Raw genomic sequence first — 23,962 nt, forward strand, 5'->3', positions numbered from 1 at the left:
ATATTTATAACATCTAGTTAAAATAATTAAACGACGTATTGGTAAATAGGTACCTATTTTATCGTGGTAATTTAATATTTTACATAATTATGATGATTATAACAACAATAGTAATGGATATAAGAATGGCTAAATGTTCTAGTTCGTCCATTCAGTAATTTGCATATCAGAATATGTATTAGATAATAATTTAGTTAAACATTTATACTCAATGATTAAATTATGTATGTGTTATGTATGTATTTCGATTGGAGGTTCGAAGTCAACTCTGTTTTCTGTGAAACAATTATCAACTATTTTATACGGTTATGTTTAAAAGGTTTTGTTTATTTTGTTTTCAATGAAATACAAATGTACAAACTCACTAAATAGGTAAAGACGAAAAAATGATACATTATATATATAACATATATTTAATACGAAATCACTCTATGGGACTAAGAGAAAAAAACGGGTGTGACACGAGTTTAATCGAAATCGTGGTATTCGGCGAATAGAGATTTAGACGAATTAAGTGATTTTTGGAGTATCGGAGTTATCGATTCCAAACACGAACGACGACCATTGCATGATTTCAACCGCATAAATAGTCGCACGTACCTACATAGCTTTACTGTCTAAATGAAATGGCAACGGGTGGGACGTTGGACCGTATACATGATTACGATATTATGTGTAAATTATAAATATAAAAATGTAAGTATTATAGACATGTGCTGAGCATGCGACGGACAAACTAACACATATACACATTGATAATAATAATTATGATTGGTTATTTTACGAAAACCAGCAACTTTACATATTAAATCGTTTTTTTTTTTTATTACATCAAATTATTAATACAAATTAAAAAAGTGAAAACCAACACAATGCAAAGTAATATGGACATTATGGATAAATTAAATGAATGTGGCAACCCAAGGGGAAGATAATGATGGTCGTGCACAAAGCGAAGTACCTATTATGTCTTGGCACATAAAATCGGGAATGATCTCTTTAGGGGGTTAAGGTGGGATTTTAAAAAGTACAGCAGCTTCTTGTGGCTCGGGAGAGTCAATAGAGTCATTGAGTAAATATGATGAGAATTGAAAATTTAAGTCTGCTTTACCGCGGCGATAGACAATAAGTGTACTATGGAATAATAAATGGATTATATAATTAACATTTGTCAAACAGCACAGCGAATATTATTATTGTTATGTTTCGGTCGTTGCAATTGTAACGGATCGAATTAAAACGAGTCACTGACATCAGCTTTGGCCTTACGTGTACAACCTGACCTTAAGTACACGTGACACTGCGAAGTATACACATTGTATAAAGTGACACAAAACAAATCTCACGAAACTCATCGGCACGCGATGTACATGGAAATTTAAACGTCACATAATTATTTGTGTCTGTTGTAAATCGGAAGGTGTAAACGAACAGGCACATAATAGCAGGTATAGGTCTTATATAACTTCTAATTCGTATACTCGCGGTAAGGCCGACGCCGACGACGACGACAAGAAATTATTCGGTCGACGAAAAAAAAATTTCAGTCAAACTAATATCGAATCCAAATATCTGCAGTGGATACGAAAATAAATTTGCCGAAAGTCAGTATACCTTCGTCTAGGCTTTGACGTCTACAAAATACGAAAGCTGGACGAACTGCCACGCGTGTCTAAAGAGTGAATAGTATAGTATAGCAAATATAGTATAATATGGTATATAGTTCGCTATGACTTTGGAAATAGGTCATCTAAACCTTTTAAAAGACTTGAAAACAATTATAACGGGATGGGTAAACCATCATCATTGCAGACGAAATTAATAGGCGCGCATCGCACATATCGCGTTTTTTGGTTAATATTTTCTGTGGCACTGCACGGGATGTATAATATGAAATGTAGGTGTTTTGAAAAAATGTCAATCGCGAGTTGGCAAGGGAGGGGATGAGATGACGTGCGACTGAAACGGACCAGACTCTCGGCAGAGTGCACATTATGTAAGCAGCATTATAACATAATAATAATAATAATATATGAACTGAGTTTACAGTGATGCATAATGAGCGTCGACCGCGTGTGTGTACACATAATAATATAATATTATACGCTCGCCGGGATCGTCGTCGAAAGATATTTGTTTACGACACACACGCGGCTATAATGATACAAAGTATATTTATTTTACTTAGTGTGGTTGGCGGCGGCGGCGTAGCCGGTTTCGTATATATATATAATATCGGAGAAGGAGTGGACTATATGAAAGAAAAAAAAAATGTAATAATAATAACGAGAGGAGAAGAAAAATCCACGGTTAGTGGTGATGACAAGAAAGAAAGAGATTTGGGTCATTGCCAAAGCGGAAAACAGAAATAAACTCGAATGGGTGTGCGGCGGCGAAGGGCACAGATTGCGACTTGCGCGACTGGCGGTGGCGGCGTTTTCTTCGTCGTCGTCGTCGCCGTCGTTTGTTTAGGCCACATATTATATCATCATCGTCATCATCATCATCATCGTCATCGTCATCGTCATCGTCATCGTCATCGTCATCGTCATCGTCACCGTCATCGTCATCGTCATCGTCATCGTCATTATTATTATTACTTTTTGTCTTGCGTGTGAGACGACGACTCCTTCGTCGTGACATTCATTCGGTTATACCGCTAATTATAAGCCCCCTCTTCCCGACGCACGCGTATCGTTTCCGACCGTTTAGAAGCGCGTCCGCACGCGATTAAGAAGGAAACGTCGAGCCAAAAATCGTCGAAATCTGAACGAACGACGTTTTGTGTGCGATATACTCGTACACCACGTGGTTATGGGGGTGACGTTTAGCATGGGTAGAGGTACCTATTCATCAATATTATGATTCAAATATAACCGTAGTAGAGTGACACCGCGACGGAGGTTATAAATTTAAAACAAAAAACGACGATTGTCAAAGTATTGTAAAACATGTTACAGTACTACTCGTAAGTCAAATCCGCGACCTCGATTTTTCATGCACTGCACCAGTGTTTCCATATAATATATGAGATGATTTCCAGTGCAGTGCAGTATAAAGCGTAAATAAATGCGCGTTTGACGGCGAGTAGACACCATCCCGTGGATTTGTTGCTCGAATAAATGAATAATTATTGTTTGACTTAATTAATTTTAATTAACTTAATTATTAATTCGAATTCCATCAGTCGGATTTGCACGGATCGAAACGTCGGCGCCATACTCGTTAGCTATACATTATTACTTAACGAATACAACCGTCAGCAGTTTAATGTGTTCCTCTTTTTTCTATTCAGAATATTAACTTAATACGGGACGCTAAATTTTGGTTTTTCATTTTCATTATATCGCTATATTTTACTCTAAACGGTTTTGATTTGCCGAATAACACTGTTTAGTAGCAATATCAAAACATGGCGAGATGAGTGGAATAAATCTCGTTTCGGCAAATATGCCCTGCGACGCATTGAAAAGTCGCGAAACGTAAAAAAATAATAAATAATGGGCGAGATGATACGTCGGCGATGAGTTTTTCAGATCATAAATAATATTTATAATACGGATATTAATTTTGCAGAGGACACTGATATAAGTACAATATATTATATTATATTCGGCATGACTGTGTCGAGTGGAATTCATTTCCACAATATTTCCTTCTCACTCCCATCTGCCTTCCACCATTTTTCAGAGAATTTTCATTTTGGGGCTATGTCACCACATGTTGGATATCGATCGCAATATTATCATTATTATATATGAATAAACACAATGAACAAACACAACATAAAAAATTAACAATGGTTTTTTCTTGGTAAACTTTGATTTATACCATTATAATCATTTATTAGTTACAATTTTAATTGTTTATCTCTTTTAAAACATAGCATGGCACATATTATCATGCTAATATTAGTTACATAATATAACATTAAATAACTATTTTTTTGAAGAACTCAACACATTGACAACACGGACAATATTGTTTCATTTTTCTGTCCGATTATTTATTAACTATTTTGTATATTACGTAATTCGTGTCTATACATAGTAATAACTAGGTCACGAGCAAATACGTAATTTTATTTAATGCAGATTTTGTTAATTATGATTACAAATGAGAACGTTTTATAATATAATATTAAATTAAGTATTACGATATATTTTTATATATTTTGAAGTGAATGTATTTTCTTAAATATTTTTCCAATGAGCTCATAGTTTTGTAAAACATTTCGTAATTTTTATTTACCTATTCACAGGTATATTGCTAAAATATATTGAAAATAATCATTATTCCGTGGGAAATGATAAGATATGTTCAATATGTTGTAAATTGTAATAAAAAACGTCGTAATAAATAAGACAATAGGTAAACAATTATTGGCATCTGTCATACTACTATAGTAGTCTTGTGACTAGTTTGTTGATCTAGTTCATTCACTTTTGTTTTTAAATTTATATATATATATATATATATATATATATATATGCTTGCAAAAATAACAGCATAATAATTTAAAGTAAAATATATCTTTCTCCTCTAATGGCCACGATGTTAACCTGAGGGTTATCTAAAAAAAAAATGTATATATTTTTTTAGTTGCATAAAAATCTACTTCCTAGTTATACATGTAGTCGAATATGCATATATGAGGTATAAATTATAAATTTTATTATTTCAGTTATTGACAAACTTCAGGTAATGGAAATATTTAGATAAATTTGAAATAATATGTCAAGGCTCTTCAGTTATTTGTCAAAGACTTATGAAATGCCTATCAATTATCTATTTCATATTATAATTTATGATAAAATAGACAGTTCTTAAATTTAAATGACATCACAAATTTCGAATTTTAATAGTATGATATCATTGGTTTCCACGTCTAGTACATTTATCTGTAAGCAGTAAAAATTTACTTTTATTTATTACATTATTATAACATAATATCATGATATTAAGGAAATTCAAAGTAACAGAAGTGGCTATATCTTCGTAATTCGATTCAAGGATAAATCCTAACATTTTTGTGCACAAACGATTGGCATGGTCTGAAATAAAAATGTCCAAATAAGGATTGGATTAGGGAAATGGATCCCTATCAGCTATCGAGTGCATCGCACTTATTGTGACAAACAACAAAACATATTATGTCACTATAAAACCACCATTATACTATTTTATTGTTGTATGGTTATTTGTTAAACACTCAAACATTGAAACAGATAAAGCATATAATAAAAAAAGAAATATATATATGACGTGTAATTTTTTTTCCTCAATCTGTTTTGTTCAGTTATTTTAAAAATTAATATTTTACTTAGTCTATTGCATAATCGTTAATGAATATATTTAAAAAATAAATCTCCAAGTTAACAGATTCCAAGTACTAAGGCATAGATGTAAGTATGCAACTAAAAATAAATGACAGTCAAGCACTTTTAAAACAACAAAAATAATGATAAAGTGATGAACAACATAAATAAAATAAAATAATCGCAATAAAAATAATAATAAAGTTTGAATTAAATTATAGTCATCCAAAGTTAACAATTTTTTTTATTTATAAAACGTCTAACCTATACGCCATACCCAATTGATAAGAACGAATTTGATTAATGTTCCGGGTAAAATAATTTTGTATTAAACGTCAATTAAAAAATTCAATTTATTACGTTAAATAATGTAAAATTAAATTGAGAGATTTATGTATAGTTATTAGTTCACCGCTCATTTATATTATGGTTATTATTATTTATTTGTATAACATGAAAGTTAAACAGTTGAAATATTCAAAAATACATTGATTTTTTAGCTTATGTATAATTCACTAATGTTAAGTTAGAGTGTGCACGTTGTTCAATATTTGGTTTCAAAAAATTTCTTATTTTTATGTCAAAATAAATTTTTATGAAAACTAAATTTATAAAAAGTGAAAACATTCACTTGGACATATTTAATTTATCCAAATTATTAATAATAATCACATTCTAACAGTAATGGTTGGTAATCGTTTGTTAAATTTGTTGATATTCAGATTAAGTTAAAATACAATTTCATATAATGTTTATAGATCTTGCAACCATCGCGTTGCTAAATAATTACATTATATAGTATATAATACAATTTGTGTGTATAACACGATATACAAAAGAAAAATGAAAATTAAGAAACAAAAATTGGAAAATCAGGCTGCTTTCCAACACTATAATAGTTGTTTTGGAGGTACCTACAGGTGTGTATTGAAGCGGATAGAAATCAAACAACGCCGAGTAAAACAAAACAATTTCTGATACGTACCTACACGGATGTGCCAATAATTGTGGAAATATTTGGTTAGTTTCCCAAATTTTCCACAGAGAATGAAGGCCACGGAAAATAATAATAATAACAATAATAAATAAATATTGAAAAATAAATAATAAAACGCCGTTCGTGTACTAATTATACAACCAAGGTCTGCCAGTATTTCGTGTGCAACTTTAAATCGGTATATGGCACTAAGGCAGTAAAAGTGAAATAACCACCGCACGTTTTCCGCGTTTCCGACGATTCGAGACGCAATGAAAATCCGACTATCAATTAGTACGTGTTATACCTATTTTATTTAATGTGATAATAGGTAATAGGCGTGTTATACTTTGTGTTTGCGCAGCAAAATTTTTGTGTGATAAAAATAAATCAAACTCGTAAAGTTTGTTATCCCGGAGAGTAAAATCTGTTTAAAAAAAAGTCAGTCAAACTAGTATTTATTTTTAATAATATACAGATTTCGATGTCAAAACTTTGAGGGGCGATGTGCTCCTTGAGTTTAAATCGAAAAAGTACATTTAGACACGCTCTCTGTAAATACAAATCAACACGTCACATTCAACAAATAAATAAATGCGGTCATAGTATATATATATATATATATATATATATATATATATATATATATATATATATATATAATATATATAAGTAATAATATATATTAAATATTACAATGAAATCATTACGCGAGTATTGTCAGATTCTTTTTTCGTCCGTCTCGATCCATACGATTTTATTTCGTCACCGTCGCGCAGATCAATAATTTATTGTACGTGGAGGTGATCAGTGGTTGGTCCGCGTGCACGGATAAATGGTAAAAGATTCGGAGGAAAAAAAGTCGATAAAAAACAAAATAAATATTTTTATATTTTAAATTACCTCTTTATAACCATTATTTATTTTTTAGTCATTATTCATAATTTTTTTCATTCTTTCAGCTAATAGTCTAATACACGTCTTTTTTTTAGTCTCATTACATTTTTCGTAAAGATTTTCAAGACTCTGAGTAGAATTTCTAAATCAAAACTAATCATTTGCATCAGTGCGATACGTACCTATATATTATAATACAATCAATCGTCTAAAAGAAAAATAATCATTCATCAGAAATTCAGCACCTGCCAGTTGGTCCACTATATCATACGGTAAAGACGATCGATTTTCGTACAAAACCCTGTCATCGGTAAAATAGATACTTACAAAGCTCAGATAAACTTCGCGGATTTTTAGGACGCGCTAGGCTTTTGTGATTTTATCCGCAGAAATGTTATTTTTTACAGTCGGACCTTTTTTCCCCCGAAATCTTCGAGCACACGCCATGTCCTACCCGCGTATTATCACAATAATATACAATGATTGTTTCCGGAATCGATGAATGCGATTGTGGAGTCGGCCGTCGGTACGGGTTAAAAGCGTTCGCGGATTGATGGACTAGCGCGGTGTGTCACGCGCTACAAAGTTAAATCAAATCTTCGGTGCATTGTACCAGTCGAGTTATCGCTTACACTGCGGCAAAGGGGTGGCTGCATTTCGCGTCTGGGTTTGACGACGACGCCGCAGCGAAAGGGGCGGTAGAACAAAACATCTCCGACTCACCACGACTCGCGCGCCGAACAATCGTCCAACGATCACCCCCCCCCCCCCCCCGATAGTCGATTGGGAAGCGAAAAACCTAGGAGAAGAAGTCGTTTGAAAAATCGAGCTCGTATATTATGTGCTGCCGTCGGTTTCTGGAAGGACAAATGGATGCGACGTAAAAGTTTTCGTCCCTATGTACACCAACGCTGACTAAAATAATAATATTATGCGTGTGTGTATGTAATATAAGTCACCCGTTTGCAGTCGAAAAGTAAAACGAAACTTTCCGTCGGAATCGCCTGCGATTACTGCGTTTATGGGTCCATATGAATCACATCGATCTGTATAGTGTATTATTATTTAAGGTTGACGTATCGCCTAGTGCGTTATGAAATAATGCTGTCGTGTCTCAAGCTCACACGCGGTGCTGGCGATGCACTTTAAGATGCAAAACGCGTATTATTATTGTCATCGCCATCGTCATACAATAGACCAAACAATGGAACCATTACGAGATTTTTTTCAGACGATCTGGCAAATAAAACCATAAATAAATAACAAATCACAGCGATCGCAGAGTTATATTGACACGGAAGTACACAAAAAATATTCCGACTTCCAAGAAACAGGATATACGTTACAAATCAGTGAGGGTTCCCTCAATAGGTACCACTGTACCAGTGAGGTCAAGGGAAATCATTTGAGTATATGGTTCCAGGGCGGTTGTTTACAACCTAAAAATCGATTTCGAGGATGTGAAAAACAAAAATCGTGTTTTTGGGGTTGGGTTTTCTTTTTAACCGTCGAGTTTCTATAGTCTTCATATGGTGGTAGTTCACGCGTTCTATGAAATTTATGCAAAATTTGCGTTTCAATATTGTATATCGTTGACGTGGAGACGTGTTGAAAACAAAAAATTCCAAATATAGCTTATATAATTGAGGTGTTACGCACTCAAAATATTACTCCTTACACTGCGTACAGCGTGTTGCGCTGTGGATAAAAAACGCGATCGACGTTTAGCTGTTTACATCAAACTATTCATCACGTGATCACGTAAACATAAACACTGAGTATATTTTAACGTACAAAGTGCTATTAAAAAAAAAAAAATGTTTGTTTACAATATTGTACATAAACTGAAACCTCGCGTCAAGGCATATGATTTGTATTCAACGAATGCCTATTATACAGAACTCGATGTGGCAAGTGCACAACATGCTTATGTAATCTGTTAAAACGAAGCCAAGATACTTTTTTTATTTTTCCAAAGTGGATAATAGAATATGGTTTTAAGATATTATAATAATATGTGTTTGTGTTGTACTATATATATAGGGTTATTGGGTTTACTGATTTTGCATTTTTATAAGTATACCCCACAGACTACATTATTCATAATATTATATAGGTACCTACCTGCATAGTTTCGTTGTCGAGCACAAAATCGATACTGAAAATGAACGAAAAGAACGACATTTATTTTTCCAACCAGCAATAGTTACTTTCTTCAGTTTGTTATTGAAATATCAATATCAAAATTAATAAAGTTATTAAAATCTGTGTTTAATAATATAAAATGTGAAAGATTGTGTTAAATATATAAATATTCGAAACATTTTGTTAAAAAATAAACTACCTACTTATAGTTTTAAAGGAAATTGTTTGTTCGTGTTCAGGTTTTGAGTTGTGTTCGTGAATTTTATCAGACCAATGAAAATTCAACTGAAGGAAAATATAATTTACTGTTCGACAATCGATCAGTTTTATCAAAGAAACGAAACAATAATTTTAAATAAAGGCTTTAAAACTAATTGTAAAAATAATAAAAAAGTTTTACGTAGGATTTTTTTAATTCCATTACTATAAAAATATTCAAAGTGACTGATTATAATGAAAGCGATAAAATACTAAGTTTTGAAATCCCAAAGATGTATACTAAAAAGGATAAAGTTAGTAAATAAACTATAAAATACAGTGTCAACCTGTATTAGAGGGGATGAAAGCAAAATAGGTATAATAAACTTTTTTGGTATTAAAAACGAGATAAAACAAACTTTTAGGCTTATCCGGTCAACGTTTCAAGTATACCCTAGGACAAACATCATCTCATGCCTGCAGAAAAACAACGTATCTTCAATTTGTAAACTTTTATTTTTTTTAAACAAGTTTTTCATTTTTTTAGACGTTATATTGTGAAAAATGTTTAGCTTGAATAAACGAAACATCTATTCAAGTACACGCGGAGATACATCAACCACGATTCTATTACCTATACATTTCTAATCTAAATATTAGTATTTTTAAAATTTTTTTTTATTGATAATAAGGCTTCAACAACAAGGTCGTATTAGGATTATGACCAACGCAAGAACATTAACAATAGATATAATATTATTTAATATCATAAATGAGAACTTTATAATTCAATAGGTTGCGCAAAACATGCGCTGAATAGGTACACCCAAATTTTAATTAATTTAAATAAAAGCGAAATGTCTGCAGATTATAGACTCTTGAAATAAAAGTATGTTTTTATGTCTCTATCACATAGACTATAGAGAATAGACAGTAAAATAATGTGAAATTTGTAAAAAAAAAAAAATACGTGCCCAATTGTCGTTGGCGGAGACGGTAATTTTTTTTCCCCCAGGAGTGTTGTTTTTGCGCACTAATTTACAAGGGACATTTTTCATTAAGACCCCGACGGTGTCACGTGATATTTTTAATTACGGGGACAGACGAAAAGTCTGTTTGTAGTAAGACATCCCTCCGCGGGGATATTCATAACCGAATGGACATATACAAAGACGTAGAGAAAAATGTAATAATAATAATAAACATCAGAGTTTCAGATGACTCAAGGTACACAGTTCATCGTACTAGGGGGAAATAACTATAATTATACATAACATAGTGTTCATGATAATAAAAAATAATTTAAAACACGCTTTCCGTGTAAATTAGAAATAAGTTTTGAAAAAAATAAATAACGAAAACATTAACTGACAAACAACGTGATAATACAACACAGAAACTAGTTTATTAATGTAATTATAAGACTTAAAACTCGTAATTTTAAAATAATTTTTCGAGCCTAATAAATTCGAGCTAATTTTAAACAAACGATGTTGTACAACAACCTGAATAAAACAAAACTTTATTCACCATTCGCTTTTTGTATAAACGGACATTTGAGTGTAATTATTCGCTCAAATCTTAGCTTTTGATTAGAAATTATTTTTGGTTAAACGAGTTTTTTATATATATATAATATACATCGACGATTGACGATTTATTGAACGATCGCGCAAAAATGACCTCTAAAATTAGATTTTTAAAATACCCTAAACCATACTTTACGGAGTTCAAAAATCGAGTAAGGGATGTGTTTAGGTATGACGGATAGTTTTTTTCCCCTTTTGACTACGTGACATAAATACTTTAGGGCTGTCCAGCATCGTATAACGTCATATTAAAAGTTGTACCTACAATACACAACGTTGTGTAGTGTTCAAAGTACCGTCTTAAAATCATAACTACCATAGATATTACAGAAACAAAATTAAAACTAGACGACGAGTTAATTTAATAGCACTCTATTAATTACGCTATATATTTTACGGGAATCTATTTCGATACGGACGCGTAAATGTGTTTAAAAGCCAAAAAGTCTCCGGCATTTTTCCGTAAAACTTCTATTTTTATACGAATCTTGATTACCACCTACATCGTAAAAGTTATAATACATTCATTTTAAAATCCATATTAATCGCAACAAGCGAATGCGACTGGTTAGAAAATTCGAAGTATAAAAAGCGGACTTACATACTTATCACGTTGAGTTAGGTATAATATAACTACGAAAAAAGTTTTCGAGAAAAAAAAAATTAAATTAGGAATTGAAAAGAACGTTATGCTAATTAAAAAAATTTAAATATTTTTTGAACAAGACCAAAGTAAAAACAAATATTTTACCAAGTCATCACGTGGTTATAATATGATGAATTATGCATGTTTACGATTAAACTGCAACCGCGATAACGAATTAATTACATTAATGCAATGCCTCGCGTTTATTGAAACTCACTGCACACATACACAAACATAACGTTCACGCTTATTAATAAGTGGCTGTTGTTGAGAGTACAGAGACAAAGAAGAAGAATATAATATAGGTAATACGAGGACTAATCGAATGCGATATAGTTTTGTTATCGTGCCTATAGCTATCATTGATATGAAACGGAAACGTATAAGTAGTTAAATAATAATAAGAGGTGAAGCCAAAAATATTTAAAAATAGGTATTATTATAATAATAAAATTATACTCGTCTCGTATTGTCATAACGATATAAAAATAAAAAATAAAATTTTTATTATATAATCATTATACAGAGCCAAATCGACTCGCGGCTCATGATCCCCCCCCCCCCTCCCATCGGTGACCTATTGGTTAAGTCCCCATGATTGACGGTGCACTTAAAATTTAATTTTATTATATCAGGTACAACTGTTGTAGTAATATGTATTTAACGGTTGATCCACAACGCTCGTGCGTTTTAATTGACCGGTAAAATAAATTTTATACCCGAAACAGCGGCATCATTAGTCATTATCGATCGGCGTATGCAATGTTATATACATTAGTTCCGGTGCTAAATGTAAAATATTCAAATGGGGCTCGTGTGCGGAAAAACGACCGCCACAATGTCGACGTACGTAATGATAATTTCATATTATTATAACAGATAGTAATAATTAACCGTTTTTGTATCGACAAAATATTATTATTATTATTGTTATTGGGTAATTCGCGAGTGTATAGCGGCCGATCGGAATAATATAATTAATATAATAATATATTAAGTACCTATAAGCTAATAAAATAAAAAGTAATAATACTATTAGGTACTAATTATAATTATTAACTATATTATGTCACTATAATATAGTTTCGCGGTCGTAGGGTGAAGTTGTAGTCGTGTGGTGCGTGATGTGTGTGTTGTCGCTCCGTTCCAAGTGCGACTTAAGCCTCTGATAGAAATATTATGTAGGTTCCTGTATGTTAAGTGTAAATCCACTTTTGCAGAGGAGCTAACATCGATGTGAGTGGGGGAGGGGCTTAGGATTTTGGCACATGACCTGTTCATGATAGCATATAGTGTGGGTATACTCGCGCGTGCGACGAAATCGGAAAAAATCACGTCACATATTGGATTCGATCTGAAAGTTTTTACTTTGAGAAGTCTACCGTCACGATTTGCAATCGACTTGTCAGCGACATGACGATAATAATAATAATAGTAATAATAAAAATTTAACTCTCGATACTTGTGGCCGGAATTTCGGATAGAAATTGATTTCGGGCAATCGAATAATAATAATAATAAAAACAGGGAAGTGACTACGTTTTTCACATAGTAAAACCACATCGTATTATATTATTATACATTTTCCACCGTTACGACTACTGCAGCACGATTATATTACATTATTGTTATACACTCCTCCCCGTCGTACTTTTGCAGTTCGCATATTTTATTCAGAAAGAGGGAGACAAAAATTCTTGCCACCAAGCCGAAAACATTGTTATAATATATCGTATACGCCGCTTTAATATTGTATACTTCGGAAACTTCGCGTGGGAGATCGCTGTTTCGCTTCGACAAAATGTCGGACAATAATGTTCTACACGTCAGAGTGAAATAATATAATAGCGCAGACGAACGCATCGAATCGGTTTACGCCGTCGTACATTCTATATTGTGCGAAGAAAGTTGGCGAAAAAAACGTTCGCCCGTGGTAATGCGAATAATTTAATAATAATATGTCCACGAAAATGTAGTCGCTTTGAAATCCACCATTAACGACGCGAAAAAAATTCGATAAAAATACGTTTCGGCGTAATACAACGATCGAGTGTTGGCGCATCATCGTCATATATATATATATATATATATATAACCTCCGCGGCCACTTGACGGCAGTAGAAAAACTGTACAGAGTTTCCGATATTTCTTGTCGATAATAATATGATGTATTGATATTATACGTACCAGCACAGCTGCGACGGTGCAGGAGTGATGATGTCTTTAGGGGCACAAAACCATGGCGACCTCGCCGCCGCCGCCGCCGTAGGTAAGAGACATATTATTATTATTTCATGCTGTGCCGTCAGACCGGCGGCGATGCGAAAACTTTCCAACGTGACTCGATAGGTACATAATATTTAAGAAATAATACGGTTGTATATAATACGAATGAAGAGAAAATTTCGGAAAAACGAAACACTACTACGGCGCAGTGATACCACCACAAAAACCGCACTACCTACTAAAAATTAGATAATGCGGACGGCGTATAATATGACGTGTATAGCACCGCTACGATTACGGAATGCTTCTTCTACTTTGAAACATTCACGACTATTATAGAGAAAAATGTTATAAACACGACGTACCACGTGTGTGTACAGCGTATATATTAAAGTGCCTATTGATACCTATACCTATACGTACTGTACAGATTAGATGATTGCGTCATAATTCACAACATTACAACGGCCGAGGTTAGGTTATAGATTAAGCCATAGATTAAGCGCAGATGATCGAATATTGTTCGAAAAACAGTGTCAATGAAAAATCCACTCGAAAATCATAGATGGATAACGGTATGAAAACGATAACATAATAATATTATTATCCTGTCATAAGACTCGCGTTTTCCGCGATCTCGATCGATGTGCATAAAATACCATTTTAAATACCACCTGCTATTATTTTAATATGTAATAATAATAACAATTATTATTATTATTATTATTATTATTATAATACTACAGCGGTTGTTGTTCGACGGTTTTCGTTTTATGGACGCTAATATTATTGTTTTCGCGGGTTTTACGACGGTCGTACTCCATATTATTATAATATTATGTTATTAATTATTTAATTGGTTTATCTAACACCGTAACACCTGCAACTGCTGCACAGTAGCCCACGGCGTTATCTCTATTCATGGTATTTCGTTCAATAAATAGCAAACAAAAAAAAAAAAAACAACGAACAAGAATATTATTCCACATGAGTAACTGTTACGCATACCTGACAGGACAACCGAAAACGTATTTGTCGGGAAACGCGCATTATGTCAATGCCGAATCTTGTAGATATAATATAAAACTCATTGTATGAAATTCAAATATCACGATATTATAATGATATGTTTATGTGATTTATTATAATGTTCATGTAATACAATAAAATATTAAGATAACGATATGAAGTTAAAAAATAAATTTTATTTTATTTTTACAATTTTTTTAAATGTACCCATCTACGTTTTTAAAAATCTTGAGTATTATTTGTTTCCAATAGAATTACATAATTTATTAATAAATAATAATTATTATTTTATTGAGATGGCAAGAAGTTACAACGTATTTTATATAATAATGTTTTATTTAAATAATTGCTTTTTCATTATATAATACGGAATAATAAAAGCTGTAATATTTATTTTAATAATTTTTACATCTATTTCTAAAAAATAATAATATTAAATTCAATTTTTTACAAAATATAAATCAGTTATTGATATTATAATTAATCGGATGTAGAAACAAAATGTGATAAGTGTTTAAAAATTCCTTTTTATAAATACAAATAATGTGATAAGTATAAATTATTTTTCAACATTTTGTTTTTATGATATTTTTTAGAACAGAACAATCATATTGAATTCTAATTACTCATTAAATGTTATGGAAATATAATACAATACAAAGTTCATTATAATATGGTGTTTAATATAATATGTTAATGTTATATAATATATAATATATATAAATGGTTTAATTATGTTTATATACGAGTAGTTTACCTATATTAATTGGTTTTTTGTATGTATGAATTTTAATAACTGTTTAAAAATTAAAATTGTTCTCCAGAAATGGCGCTATGCCATCGAATTACTTATATAGACAATTATAATTTTTAATGTACCTACTGCTCATCGACTTGATGAGCGTACAAAACGTTTGGCGTTCGTGCTAACGAATCGGATTCGGACGGCAAAGAATTAAAGCTACATAATATCATTGAGCTCATTATAATATTCACACACATTTATATGTATATATTATACCCTACGTCATACAACTACTGAACTACATCGTCCGACACGATCATTGCAGCCACTCGCTCTGCACTCATATTATTATATTAAAATTTATAATTTTATCACACCGCGAACATCTAAAAAACCGACAAGAATAATTATTGTTATTTTTCTCAAAATATTTTCTGATAAACGACCGATGTTTAATCGCGACACCGCGGAGGCTACTGTCCGTATCGATGTGCATTGTTGCCCGGAATATAAAATATTCATTTTAGAGCTATACCTATATAATAATACCTATGGACATTTCTTTTCATTAAAAATTAATTAGCGTTCGAAAATGAAACTATTACTATCGTGGACCACTACTAACTAGCACCACCACCACCACGTACCGAAGGTCAGACGATTTTTGGTGTGTATATAATAGGTACAGGCGTCGCACGCGGTATAACAACATTAATTATTATTACCGTGCGATCGTCGACGAATATAATTATTAAAATATAACGAACAAAAACGATCGGTGAAGGCACGAGAATCTTCAACATTATGTGGTTTAAACTTTAAGCTCTTGGCGATGAGGGACTATAAATCTTTGATAGTGTTCATAATAATATGGTTTAAATCTATGGAGAGGTACAGATACATATGAAACAACGATAGACCCATTGAAAAAATTAAAAATAATTGAGCTGACATCATACAAAATACCTGTATACGACGAAATGGATGTACCCCCAATGAAAATAACATTCTTCAAAACTTCTGTTTACTTTCAATTATCAAAAACAAAAACATCACTCTTAAAATTTGACATGAATATAGTGCTATCAAGCAGTATCAATAGTGCATAGAAATCGAACACAGGCCAACTTAAATTATTAGGCCATTGGACAAAATTTAAAAAAAATGATTACTATACTTGACCACTTCGAGAATCAAATATAAATCTAGGTATACAAATGAATAGCTGCAGAAGTCAGTAATAGGATATAGGTGTAATGAAGTATATAAAATAAGTTTTTTTTAACAAATATTAATAATTTTAGTGTTACTGTATTATTTTTATCAATTTTATATTTATGTATATGATGCGTATACAAAAAAAAAGTAATAATACTCTAGTGTGTAGACTCGTAATATAACTTGTAAAAAAAAAAAAGAAAAAAGTAAAAAGACGATTATTATTATTATTATTATTTGGGATCAAAAATGCTTAATAATATATTAAATAACGTACAATTATAAGTCGTGGTCGTTTGCGATTGCCGGCATACGATTTTCGGTTTCTGACGTGGCGATCGTGTTATTATTGGATTTTATTCATTAGCACGTCATACGCATTTACATTATTAAATTTTACCTACCGCAATAATATGATATAATAATTATACGAAAAAAAAATTCTATTCGGTACGTTTACGTGGTTTGGACAGAGGCCAGTGGCGTACGCAGGGGTCGCAGGTTCTAGGGTTCTGACCCCCTGAAATTTCTCCCTTTTACAAACAAATCTTATTGACCGCCATTTAAATATACATCTAGTCGATCAATTTTTGGTAATTTTTAATAGATATAAAATAAATTGTCAATTTATTATAATTTTTTATAACTAACATTGTATAAAAACTGTTTAGCAAAACGTAATGTAAATTATTTACTCGTGTAAAACCCTGACCGAACTAAAATCCTGCGTACGCTACCGGGCTGTGGCGCCTATATGGGTACTATACACAACACAATATATTAAATAATTGAGCATGATTTTATCGTATACATATATATATATATTGTACGACTTTGTTGCTAGTCCCAATTAAAACCGTTCTCGCCGACCATTATTAATGCGGTATATACCACGCGTAATTGGATATTGGATATTTTTCATTTCGAGCACGATGTATGCATGCGACGTGGCGTTAGTCCGTCGGTGGCTTGATATTAATATTACAATATTAAAACACACAGATAGGATAAATCGTAGGTAGCTTGGTATAGTTGCTGCTGCGGTAGTGCTGGCTGATATAGATTTTCGTATACGACCATAATAATAATAATAATAATAATAATAATAATATACCGCTGCGTTATCAATTTTATTATCGTATATATAGTACGCGTTATCGTTTCCTACGTTTCTGCCGCTCGAAAATCTAAACTACGACGACCGCACACATCGTGCGTAATGCGTACTCTCCTCTACCACTACTCTTACTCCTGTTACCACGACTACCACTGCTACCACTAATATATACTGTATAGGTAACGTATGATATATATTTATGCGTGTGTGTATGCTTTGGGCCCGTGTGAGTTTTTTACGAGCCGGCAAAGTTCCAACAACACTTGCCGCTGTGTCCAAAATCAACAAATTACCCAACACGTTGCAATATACTGCTGATCCTGATCCTGCCACCGGCTCCCCTTCCCCACCCACACCGTTACATTTTCCACCGCGATATCATAATAACACGGCGCAGCCACGTCGGGTTTGACGAACACGCAAATCTATACAATAATAATAATAATAATAATAGTCATAGTAATAATAGCGTATAGCGTCGAGTAAATCGATAGTGTATCAGCGACGGAAAGGCCGTCGACGGGAATAATATTTTACTAACGAACGATGTACGCGTTTTCTGTCGGATGTTTTTGAAGAAATACACAAGGCACTGTCTTTTCCGCTCTCTTTGTCGGTTCTACCGGTTATTCATACTTCGCTTAGCTTCGACGTCGGCGGCGGTGTGGCTTATTATTATAGTCTGATGTTTTTACTCATTGCGTTTGCGCGGACAAATCCTCGTAGGATATATATATATATATATATGGGCAATACGAGATGCAAGAGAACACAATACCTATACAGAGCTAATGTCGTCGTCGTCGCCGCATAATACAAGTGAAGTGGCTCGGAATGCTTTTGAACGGTTCTGCAGGGACATAAACACCATAAAGAAAATCGAATAAAAGGGATTGCCGCTCGGCGATGTCCGTCATAACCCACGTCGTACCTATAGTCGTCGTCGTCGCTGTCGCAGCGCTACTCCCGAGGCTTTCTGCTGAAACTTACCCGGTCCGTACGTACGGGTTTCGCCGTATATAAAACATTATTAATCACTAATTTAATTATGTTTACAGAATACGAGGGAGTTTCTCTCTATGCGTGCGTCGCGACCGATACTTAATGGAAAAAGGATCATAATATTATTCAAACGTAGGGGAAAACGACGCATATAGGACAAAACGCCATGTTAGTCATAAATGTTTCAATAGCTTCAAAAGTCCGACTTTTCGAATCAAAAGAACCTACAAAAACAAGTAAATACACGAATCCAAAATCAAAAAAATAGTGATTTTTAATCATGGCTTATCAGTCAAACATTTTTGAAATAACAACAACAACAGTAGAACATAATGTTACGATGATGGGAACACAAAGTGATGAAATTAGTTATAGAGAGAAATAATTATTGAAACCACGGTGAACACTCTTTTTTGTTTCTAACCGAATTACGTGCCGCAAGATTGATAGTATTGATATTGGTATAAGAATTGAATTTAAAGCTTTAACAGCTGCAACCAACCTTACCGTATTCTCTATACACATATTATGCGCTTGCTCGTCGTGTATTAGTATACGTAAATTAAGTAGGTACATAAAAATCGATTTTATTTATTTATTAAAATGACTTGCTCAGAAACGAAACTATACGCCATACTGAGTATTTACACGACGAACCTGTGAGAACGGCAATAACGACAAAGGAGGTTGAAAATAAATCAGTAGCATTCATCAGCTGCTTTGAGCTGTACACCCGGAGATTGTCGCTGGGGCTTTCAATGTAGCCGCGCAACACAGGAGTACGTACCACACACAAGGATTGTCGTCGGTTTCCCTGAGAGATCTGCCTTTCATTATACAGAGGTACAAGGATAGATAAGAAATCGAGACGAAGACGTATTCAATGCAGCGACGAGGGTGGGTGCTTAAGGGCGGCAGAGATTTCGCATTGAACACGGCGTGTGCAGCTTCCCGTCTCGTTAGCGCCGTTCTGTACATTATAAGTCTCTGTGAAGCGACCGCAAAAATACGCGACTGGAAAATAATTCATTACGTGCCCTACCCTCAGAGTCATCGTCGTATAATACTGTAAATTGTGCAGCGGTTGATACAACTCTCGTCCCGCCAAAAGCTCCCATCGTCTTGTCTGCCGTATTCTGTTGCGGCATACGTTTTAGTCATTTCTGAATCGAGAACGGAACCGCGTCGGTTACGATGTTATAATATGCAAATTCGTGTTATTACACATAACACGATGTAGTTTGTGTGTGTGTGTTTTTTTAATATCCCACCACTGTAAGCCAATCATTGCACATCGTCGTCCAAAGATCAACAAAAGCATAATATATTGTGTTATTATTGTGCTCTTAACCGTCAACAGAACGTCTAAAACGGGGGAAAAATTCCTCCAGTGGTTTTTAAAACGGTTACCCTCTTATTGAGTTTAATTACAATATCTATGGCGCGAATATGGGGTGTGTGTATTCATTTGGTATGCAATCAAGGCACACGTCGTGATGTCGTTCTTACAAGTTAATTGTGCGATATTCGTCTGATATCAATCGATGTACGAGTAACGATGTAGCACTCGCAACAGGCCTTTATTCTATAATAATATAGTACTATAATGACATAATAATATTATCGACTATGAAGTCACGACTGAAGAACACTGCTGTACCTGTTTGGTAAAAAAAAAACTAAAGACCCGATTGAAAAGGTGTCATATTATTGTTTTATGATCTAAATAACTCTGAGCTTAATATAGCGATTCAGTGTTTAATCAAATATTTAATTTGATATATTTAAACTGATAATAATATATATTGTATTCTACCTACCGATAAAACAATGAGTTATCGGCTTATCGCACATTTGCATTTATATTCGTGTCTAATGAGATATCGGGATGTTGAAATAATTGTTTAACCAGTAGGTAGTTTAATTTTAGCTGTAATTGTATGTAGTACAACACTATACTAAAGAATCACGATAAACAAAATTAATTAAATTTAATAATAATCACAATACCTATAATCATAATGGGTAATTATTGTAAATGAAAACCTGCAGCTACATATTACATTTTATTGTTTAATCGATCCGAACAAACTCTGATTTCGAAATCAACTAATATTGTGCGGTATTAATAATCAGGCTCGCGGAATGTGTTTACAAAGTATGTAATAATATAGTAGTGGCGTCTAATCTCGAAATTATCTTACGGACTCCGAAACAAATGCACGCGAAACGTACATATAATCGAGTTCTCTTTCGGTGTGTTTGCGCATATAATAACCGCCGTATTTACATTAAATTTGAGCTGTGTATAATCAAAGAGGTGCGAACGTATGAATGCGTATATATATATATATATATATATACGCATAGTTAAACAAAGGTTGGTTTTACTCAGAATATTAAACTTTTGGCTCGTTTTATTTGCAAAAGGGGCACTGAGTGCACACACGCACACACAATGCACACTAAGGTAACCGACTGTAGCGTTAAAATAACAAACGGCGTTGTCCATGTGACCGTGTCCAATGAGTGAGTTAGGTATATATTTCAAACGTTTCCGGTCGGAAATATAGCGAGGAAAAAGGACATCGTGTCATTGTAAGCGAATTGTACAGAGATAATGACGATGGCAGTTATTAATTATAAAACGTACGTCTTAAGTTCGATGTTACTACATCATATAATAATATTGTTATTATACTTTTAGCCCAACACATATTCGCGCGACTTACAGGTATCACGCGAGTGAAATACAAGTATAAACGACAACATCGTCGTCGAAAATCGATCTTCAAGATTTTCGGCGTATACCCTTATAGTATTTTTTTTTTTATATAAAGGACGAGCAGTATAGACAGTTGTCTGCAAGGTACTTTTTTTCTCCTTATTTCTTTGACAAGGGAATCCAATATTTACTAATCTAAAGGTATAGGTACCGGTAGTAAATTCATTTGTATACAACGGTCTCCGACTGTATATTTTATTTTGCACGGCGCAATAACAACCCCCCCCCCCCCCGCAGCCTACACCCAACTGCAGTGTCGTGTTCGTCGGATTGAAAACGATCGGTTTTGGGCTTTCATGAAATCCCCGTGAAACCTTTTCATTCCGTGTGTAAACGTACCAACGAATCCTTTTGATTCGGTATTCACCCACGACGGTTACGACGACAGGAGAGTAATTGAGTTGACAGCGAAATCCCCGGTAAAATGTTTGAATTTACGGGGGGCATAATAAAATGCAGGCAGTTATTGGTAAAGGAGAAAAACGAAAGTCAAAACCAATTAACCTGACTGGTTCAAAGTGCTGAAACCACATAATATTATCAGACGGAGCCCTGTCCGAGTGCACTGAACGGTACACAAGCAAACAACCAATCATCGTGTACACACTTAAAAATACGCCTTAATTAAACGGCAATAATTGAAAAATACTCATTCACACGAAATTATTTTCATTTGAATGAATACAAATCGTGCATAATATAATAGTCGTTTGAGTGCCATGAAAAATTTCAGAAATCGCGAATATATAAATCGACGGCAAAACGTAATCGTCATCGTTCATGACTGGACGCATATTGTTATATGAAAAATACAAAGGCGGAACTGCAGGAAAAAAAATGAAGTAGTGTAATTGAAAAATAATAATAATACTACGGCACAGAAAAAATACATGGTAATAAATCTGCGTAGTGACGCGAAAACCGTTTAGATCGATGCGGTTTTAAACCCTTTTTTTTTTTTACTCAAGTCAAAGTTGTGCGCGCGTACCTACATATTATCTCGTCTGTTTCCTGCGGGCAAAATTAAAAAAAAATATTTTTGTTATTCACTGCATTCTTACACTGACCCTTTGGCGTACATCGCTGTTTACGATGCGCCTCATTATAACGTACACGTTCAGGTGCGTTTAAAAATTAAAAAAACAAACGAATGGACGGAAGGACGGTCACGATGAAGCACGCGTAGCGGGTAATGAGCGTCCTTCGACCAACCGAGTTTCGGTAGGCATGGTGAAAACAGTGGAGCGGGGGGGAGGGTAATTAGGCAAGTGAGTGGAAACGTATAAGAGCGTTCACAAGTACGCACCACATAAATCCTCAGAAGGAACACAAACGCAAACCACAAACTCCATCAGTGGCCCGCGCCCCAGCGTCCGCAAGCGGGATAATTTGAATTAGTCCCTTATAGGGCGTCTAATAATTGATGAACGGGTGGAGCCAATAATTTAAACGTGAATTCGTCGAAATTTCGCGGAAACCTGCTAGCCCGCTTCGCCCCCCCCCCCCACCCGTGGAGTGGACTGTTGCAACGTACGATTTATTCGGTCAGTATACGCGACCCGTCGCACAGAGTGCTTAATCAACCGTCTCTTCTCCGTTGTCTTCGGGCGCGCGAACCATCTAAATATTTTAATGCCAATGCACATAATTTCGCATAATAGTCTCCAAGGGTGGGCGGCCGCCGACGACGGTGTGCCTCTTTATTGTATGTGGGTTTTAGGACGTGGCCGTCGAAGGCCGAATAAGGGTTCGTCGGCGTGTCACGCAAATACCTCGTTACCGTTTAATAAAACATAAATAAATATCCCCGACGACGACGACGTCGACGACAACAACAGCGACGATCGTGACGGCTGCGTGGAGGACTATTGATCTATAAACATTAATAACTGCAGCGAAGCAAGGCCTGCGTGCTGTCGTATTATGATAGTACAGCGGTTTAGAAGCGCTGTCCTATAACTAACCTACTCAGTTATTCTTCTAAATAATACTAAGCTAGGACGTTTATGCATACATAACATATAATATTAATACATTTATATATATATATCTCGTATTGAGGTCGGCAGTG

The 23,962-nt window shown here is 33.9% G+C and overlaps 1 protein-coding gene across 17 annotated transcripts in view; it reads right to left on the bottom strand.

Moving 5' to 3' along the window:
- LOC107168435 (CUGBP Elav-like family member 1) overlaps positions 1–23,962 on the bottom strand; it is a 194,864-nt gene that overhangs the window by 148,284 nt on the left and 22,618 nt on the right. The window contains exon 1 of one of the 17 annotated variants that reach the window (XM_015517845.2): positions 13,957–14,287. The exons of the other annotated variants lie outside the window; for them this stretch is intronic. The gene's annotated coding sequence lies outside the window, so the exon portion shown is untranslated. Of the gene's footprint in view, positions 1–13,956; positions 14,288–23,962 lie in introns of those variants that run through there. 17 annotated transcript variants of the gene reach the window in all.

Source organism: Diuraphis noxia, unplaced genomic scaffold (assembly GCF_037042655.1).
Source record: "Diuraphis noxia isolate RWA-SAM2 unplaced genomic scaffold, SU_Dnox_SAM2 contig0004, whole genome shotgun sequence".
Classification (NCBI taxonomy): domain Eukaryota; kingdom Metazoa; phylum Arthropoda; class Insecta; order Hemiptera; family Aphididae; genus Diuraphis; species Diuraphis noxia.